The sequence below is a fragment of the Chrysemys picta genome, chromosome 3 (assembly GCF_011386835.1).
Source record: "Chrysemys picta bellii isolate R12L10 chromosome 3, ASM1138683v2, whole genome shotgun sequence".
NCBI classification, from domain to species: domain Eukaryota; kingdom Metazoa; phylum Chordata; order Testudines; family Emydidae; genus Chrysemys; species Chrysemys picta.
The window spans coordinates 198428932-198435358 of record NC_088793.1 but is presented as its reverse complement, the minus strand read 5'-3'; the positions used below and the strand labels follow the sequence as shown (position 1 = coordinate 198435358).

Genomic DNA, 6427 nt, shown 5'->3' with positions numbered 1-6427 from the left:
TCTCCAACAGGACACACATAAACCTAGAGCCTTCTTTGTGAGAACAACAGCCATGTGCATGGAATTGGAAACATTTCTAATTTGTGGAAACCAGCCTAATTGCACATACTGTACACACACACACACACCCCAGTGTGGAAAATAATAAATGTTTATGATGGAATTATTTGCTTCTTTTATTATTTTAGGATTTTGTCCAGAACTGAAGCAATTGTTACAAACAACGTTAAAACAATCTTTTAATTATGAACATACTTACAGTGTTGATGTCACCTAATAAGGCATCTGTGCTCTTGATAGGGTATATGCAATTATTTTATATAATAAAGTAGTTTCTCCATAAAAATGCGTAAGATTCTGAATGTCAAACAGGTGCAGGTTGAGATTAGACCATGTTCTTGAAAATCCTTACATTCTTTTAGCCTTTGAGTACTGTGTTCGATTTTTGGCCCACATTAACTAATGCACTCCTAACCTGGAATGTATCATAAACATTTGATATTATTCATTGGCTGGGAGGGCTGAGGGCTTTCTGGCTGAGGGCCAGGCTGGGAATCTCTTACTCACATTGGCCAATGACTTCAATGGGGCTACTCATGTGCGTAACTACGCACCACTGTCTGGAGGGAATTTCTGCCAACACTTTCACTTCTTGAAACTTACGCTTAAATTTAGTTGTGCTCCAAAGTTCAAATTTAATGCCCCAATGATAGCCCTGCCAAGGCTGGGCTTAAGTGTTTTGCCACCCTGGGTAGAAAATGTTTTTGGTATCTCCACTCTAATGTAAGTGATCACTGTAGGTGATCTCATTCCATTCTCATGTGAGTATCTGCCTACCCCCTACAGCAGAACTGCTGGACTACTATGAGGTGTTACAGCAGATCAGGATTGAGGAAAATCATTGGCGCTGCTTGGAGTTGTTTGCACAGAGGCTGCCTCTACCCACATTCTGAAGAGGGGTGGGAGTAGCAGCCTAGCCTTTTATTAGTCACCCGTCTTGGACGGTTTAGACACAACAAATCCTGCATCTTGCCAGGGGGTTAGACAAGATGACCCTTGCGGTCCCTTCTAATCCTATGATTCTATTACTACATAGCCTGGTTGTGCACTGGCACAGCTAATCCTGAAGATGACTGAATGGTGCAGCAAGGGACAGGTAGATGCCTCTGCAGTCATGTGATGCCAAGGTGGTCATGGTGAAAGTGTAATGGGTGTGCTAAGAGGAGAAAGAGTGCAAGGAGCCTTTCCCCCTCAGACACAATCCCAGGAGCACATACCCTGTTTATCCAAATATTTCAGGGGCAGGAGATACCCAGAGCAGTCGGATATCTGTATGATATAGGGTGGCTAGAGTTGGAGATACAGGAAATGTCTTTCTTTAGCAGTGTTGGATTTGTGGGGCTGTGGATAATCAGTGACTGGAGAGCTGGGGCTCTCCCCTACACACACTTGAGCTTTGTGCCTGTCGTAGGTAGATTGCCTCAAGGCAGAGTGAACCGTAGCATTTTGAGGTGGCTCTACCAAAACCAACAATACTAGCCCTTCCCAGGTTCTCTGTAGTCTCTCCACTCTGTACAGACCTGGCCTCTGGCTCTGGGAGAGGCGGAGTGAGAGGGTTCTTTGGATCATTCGAAACGTAACTGGTTCCCTTGCATAAAAAGCAGGGACATTTGGCAACCCCAGAGTCTTTATTCTCCTGCGGCAGAAGAACTGGAGCTAAATTGGGTTGGGTTCTTAGAAGAGCTGCCAACATGTAAACCAGAGTTTAAAGGATCAGTGCTCCAACTAAGTCAGGGGATTGGTGGCCTAGCAGCCTCCATCAGTGAAGGGTTTTGTGTGTGTATCATGGAGCCTTCCTCAAGCCATGCAAAGTCCAACCACAGTTGCATTATCTGCACTCAGCTGGCCGTACGGGCTGGTCGTTGCTATGGTACACGTGCTGTCACCGTCCTCTTGGTCATCACCAGGGTTTGAACCCATGTTCTCCAGAACTTTAGTGTAAGCCTCTTCAGCTTGATCTGAAGGACAGATAGTGTCTTAGATTGCAGCTGTAGATCTTCTGTGGATCAGGTACAAATGAGTATGTGTAACAGACATAGAACAATGGGTAGTACGACCCACTTCAAAAATAATCAGGAGTGGGGTGGTGTATAGATGCTGAGGGATATAATGCTTCCAGGTTCCTTAACATTTAGAAATCCTCAGATGGCCTGTAAGTACTAAATATCATAATTTTACCCGAATGCTGTTTCTCAACCACACACTGAACTCCCGTCAATATTACTGAAGCACCATACAAGGATTAGGAGAACAAGATAGCCCCTTTTTAGGATGGGTTTATTTTTATCCTGTTGGAAGATATCTTCTTGGGTTGTTTTTTTTTTACATCTCCCACCGATGAGAGAAGAGAGCCACTGAAATAGCATGGTGTGCTGGAACCTTCCTGCCAAAGTAAATGTGTCAGCGGCTCCTGAGAAGTTCTCTTACTGACTGTCCTGGACAGAGGGAGAGGCAGTGTTTTGTCCATAGCATCAGCTGACAAAAATATATAAGCAGCCAAGGGGGAAAAAAAGTGTTCAGAAACATATTTAAAGGCATTGGCTTTCCAGTCAAAGGGTTTGTTTGGTGAGAAAGGGCTCTCTCTCCTACAGGATCCAGTTTAAACGGGCTCACCCAGAAGGAAACAAGTGCCTGGGAAAAGAAGTGAAAATAAATAAATAAATAGCAAATTTTAAGAGCCAAGTGCTTTGCATTTGTCCCTAGCATGCAGTAGACAGTAGACCACTCTTCACGGTCTCTATATATTGCATGCTGGGGTATGTTCACTCAAACATCCTAGGTTTGAAATTCATCCCCAGAAAAGAATCTTGGGGTTCAAGTTCCATGCAGTCAGAACTCAACTCTCTATCTCCAGTCCCCATGTCGTCCAACGCTACATCTCACTCCTTCCATGCCCGCTTGCCTGCCATTCATCCTTCATCTTCATTTCACCCTGCCACATTTTCTCTCTTTTGCTTCCCTCGCCTCGCTTTCTCCAGCTCCACTGATTGTCCCCTGCAGTCCTGCCATCTGCCCTGGTCTATTGCACTTCCCCCTGAAACCAGTTGCACAATTAACTAAGGGTAGGGTTGGCTCCTCCATCATTCACACCATGTCGGGGTGAAATCTACCCCCTTGTAGAGGGCCAGCTTAAAGAACTCGGCACCTCTAAAGTCTTTTCAGATCTTCAGTGGGACTTAAGCGATGCACAGTTCTTGTGCTGAGTTTCTCCACAGGTATCAGCTTCACCCTTTGAGAACATTTTCAGCTGCGGAATACAAAGAACTTACCTCAGCATCTCTAAAGGAGGCCATATCTCTAACCATATCAGCATCTCTAATTCTCTGCCAGTCTCAATCCACTCTTCCCCTTTGTCCTTCTCTTACTCAATATTGTTCCAAAGCTACGTGCTTCATTTTGTTTCTACCAAGTATGGGAAAACCCGTTCAAAGAAAATTAGAAGCATCCTGAACTTTAGACCAAACCAGAATATTTTTTAAGTTTGGAATACCTCAAATTCAGCCCCCCCTTCCCTTTTTCCTGGACTGCCAGCATATCTCCTACCTCTGCTGAAATCTATCTCAGAGACTCAACAACTCTCTCAGGGAATGAACACAGATCTGTCATTCTGTGCTGGGCTGGCAACTGTCTTCAAATCTCATTAGCCATCTTAGAACCATGCTGGGACCACAGAGGGAGCGGATTCTGGGCTATCTTTGACCTGTGGAGCCCACAGGGCTAATATTTGAATGGATAAGCTGAGTGTTTGTTAGACCCATGGTCATGTCCCTCTTGTTTCCCTCCTTGGCATAGAGAAAGAATTACTGAGGTGACAGAGTTAAATAGGATTCAATGTGGATAACAGGAAGAAGAGGGACAGGCAGTCTATATTCAGATACTCAATATCCAAACACGGAGAGCTTGTCCAAACCCAAACTTTGCACGTGCTGAGTGAGCCTGGGTGAATCCTGCAAAAAAAGGACTTGTGAACATCCCTTCAAATCAAACCTCTGAATTCCCTTCTATAGCGTTTGCACATTTGCTTTCCACAAACCATGTTGTTTGTCTGGGGGTGCCGGGGTTAGAAGTGGAGCGCACTCTCCCACCAGAGCAGGTGGGCGTGAGGGATGAATAAACAAAGACTCCTTCCCCTAACACAGCAATCTTCAAAATTTTGAGCGTGGCTGGGGGTGGGGCCAGGAGTGGAGCCACTCAGAGGCTGGGGACGGGGCCAGGCCCCAGGGTGGGAGTGGAGCAGAGCTGGGGGTGGGGAGGGGCTGTGTGGCATTCCCTCCCTGTTCCCCGTGGGGGCTGATCCGGGCCCTGTCGCGCCCCCCAAGACGTTCCTCCATGCCTGCCTAGGGAACATGCCCTACAGTTTGGGGACCTCTGCCCTAACATACCGGGGGGTAGTAAATTCCATGATACCAGAAGACATGATTATAGCAGCAGGAAATGATTGACTCCAGAGGAGCAAAGTGTAGCAGCGAGGGCAGTATTGCTCTGAGTCACAGTTCCATCCCTGGGCTGCCCAGCAATATGTCACACCTCCCTACACCACCTTCTGTCAGAATAACGGGTGGACTCTTTTCAATACGTGAGTGAACAGTAAGGTTAGAGGGCTTGCACCTCCTGCCTTGGAACACCTGCGTTGCCCTCACCAACCATTCCTGTGTCCTGAAGCCTGAGACCAGAGGAGAATATTATTTTTTCCAAAGTGAGTGAAGATTAAAAAAAAAGAAAAGAAAAGATACATTCCTGCTCTGATTTTTTTAATACTAAGGCTTAAAAATGACACAGCCACCATCTGGGATCCTAGATTTCAATCTCCCCTTGTAAGTATTCTCACACTTCTTATCAAACTGTCTGTACTATCTTGATTATCACTTCAAAAGTTTTTTTTCCTTCTCTTACTTAATTGGCCTCTCAGAGTTGGTAAGACAACTCCCACCTGTTTATGCTCTCTGTATGTGTGTATATATATATCTCCTCAATATTTATTCCACTCTGTATGCATCAGAAGAAGTGGGCTGTAGTCCACGAAAGCTTATGCTCTAATAAATTTGTTAGTCTCTAAGGTGCCACAAGTACTCCTGTTCTTTTTGCGGATACAGACTAACACAGCTGCTACTCTGAAATACAATTGAGAGTACCAAAAAGAGGATTTTTTTTAGGATCCTCTGCTACATTTGCCATGTCTGAGACATAAAGAAGGCTCTCCTATAGCCAAGTGAGACGCTTGACCTCAGGACAAGTTGGAAGCTGACTTTCAGGAGTCATGCTCTTTTCCAGAAGAGCTGTCAACAGAGGGAATCAGTAATGTCCTACCTGTATCCTAAGGAGATACGTCTTCCACAGACAAAGTCTGCTGGGTATCCTGCTAGGTCAAGGTGCAGGCAGTTCCCTGGAAACCAAACCAAATAAGTTCACTCCTTCTTTGCCTCTTCATTTGCAAGAGAAGCATTTGCAGTGAAGAGGACACTGAAAGAGCCAATGAATGCTACAGTATCAGGGAAATGCTAACACCACTAATTATTAACCTCATTCTTCCAACTCAGTGTGAGGTCATGGGCAATGCGTAGGCTTTTTAGGTTAATTCAGAAGGAGACACTCGCTTCCACACTTTAGGAAATTAATGTGTGGACAGCCCAAAATGTCATGCTGCTGAAGATCAAGGAAGTTCAATGGGAGACTGTAACAGGGAGAACTCACCTCTGCAGCACCTCCTGCTGGTTATCCTGGGAATTAGCTCAATCCAGCCCAGAACACCACCTGCAGGCCAGTGATCCACCTTACTGCTACTGGCCCCCGTGTCCCTCCCAGGACCCCAGTGCCCCTTTAACTGGGTCTCCCCCTCCCAGGGGAACCCCCACCCACTACCCCACCTTGCCTCAGTATCAGGCTACTGCCAGTCACCAGCTAGCCCCGCGCCCAGAGGCAGACTGCAGTATCAGCCTACTCATCACCGGCAAGGGTGGGTTTGGACCTGGTGCCTTGGCCTACCCCTGGGTTGCCCTCGGCAACCCCCAGTACCCCTTGGCCTTCTAGTAGGCCACAGCCTGGGGCTTTCCAGGCCAGAGCTCCTCAGCCTTTCCCCAGCTCTGCTCCACCCAGGTACTCTATCTCAGCTCCCTGCAGCCAGGCCCTTCTCTCTCTGAGTGCAGAGAGAGACTAACTTCTTGCTCCTGGCTCAGGCCTTTATAGGGCCAGCTGGGCTCTGATTGGGGCGTGGCCCAGCTGCAGCTGCTTCCCCCAGTCAGCCCAGGTCTTTCCTTCCACAGCCCCAGCCCTCTGCAGGGCTGGCTTTAACCCTTCCCAGGCAGGAGCGGGTGACCACCCCGCTACAGAGACCAAAGTAATAAGAACATAAAAACTTCCATATTGGGTC

The 6427-nt window shown here is 46.9% G+C and overlaps 1 long non-coding RNA gene across 1 annotated transcript; it reads right to left on the bottom strand.

Moving 5' to 3' along the window:
- Positions 1 to 215: 215 nt before the first annotated feature.
- On the bottom strand, positions 216 to 6192 carry LOC135982080 (uncharacterized). Its single transcript, XR_010599292.1, has 3 exons — positions 5752 to 6192; positions 5368 to 5443; positions 216 to 2691 (listed from the first exon to the last, which is right to left on the bottom strand). It is a non-coding gene; the product is annotated as an uncharacterized LOC135982080 (long non-coding RNA).
- Between the last annotated feature and the right edge of the window lie 235 nt (positions 6193 to 6427).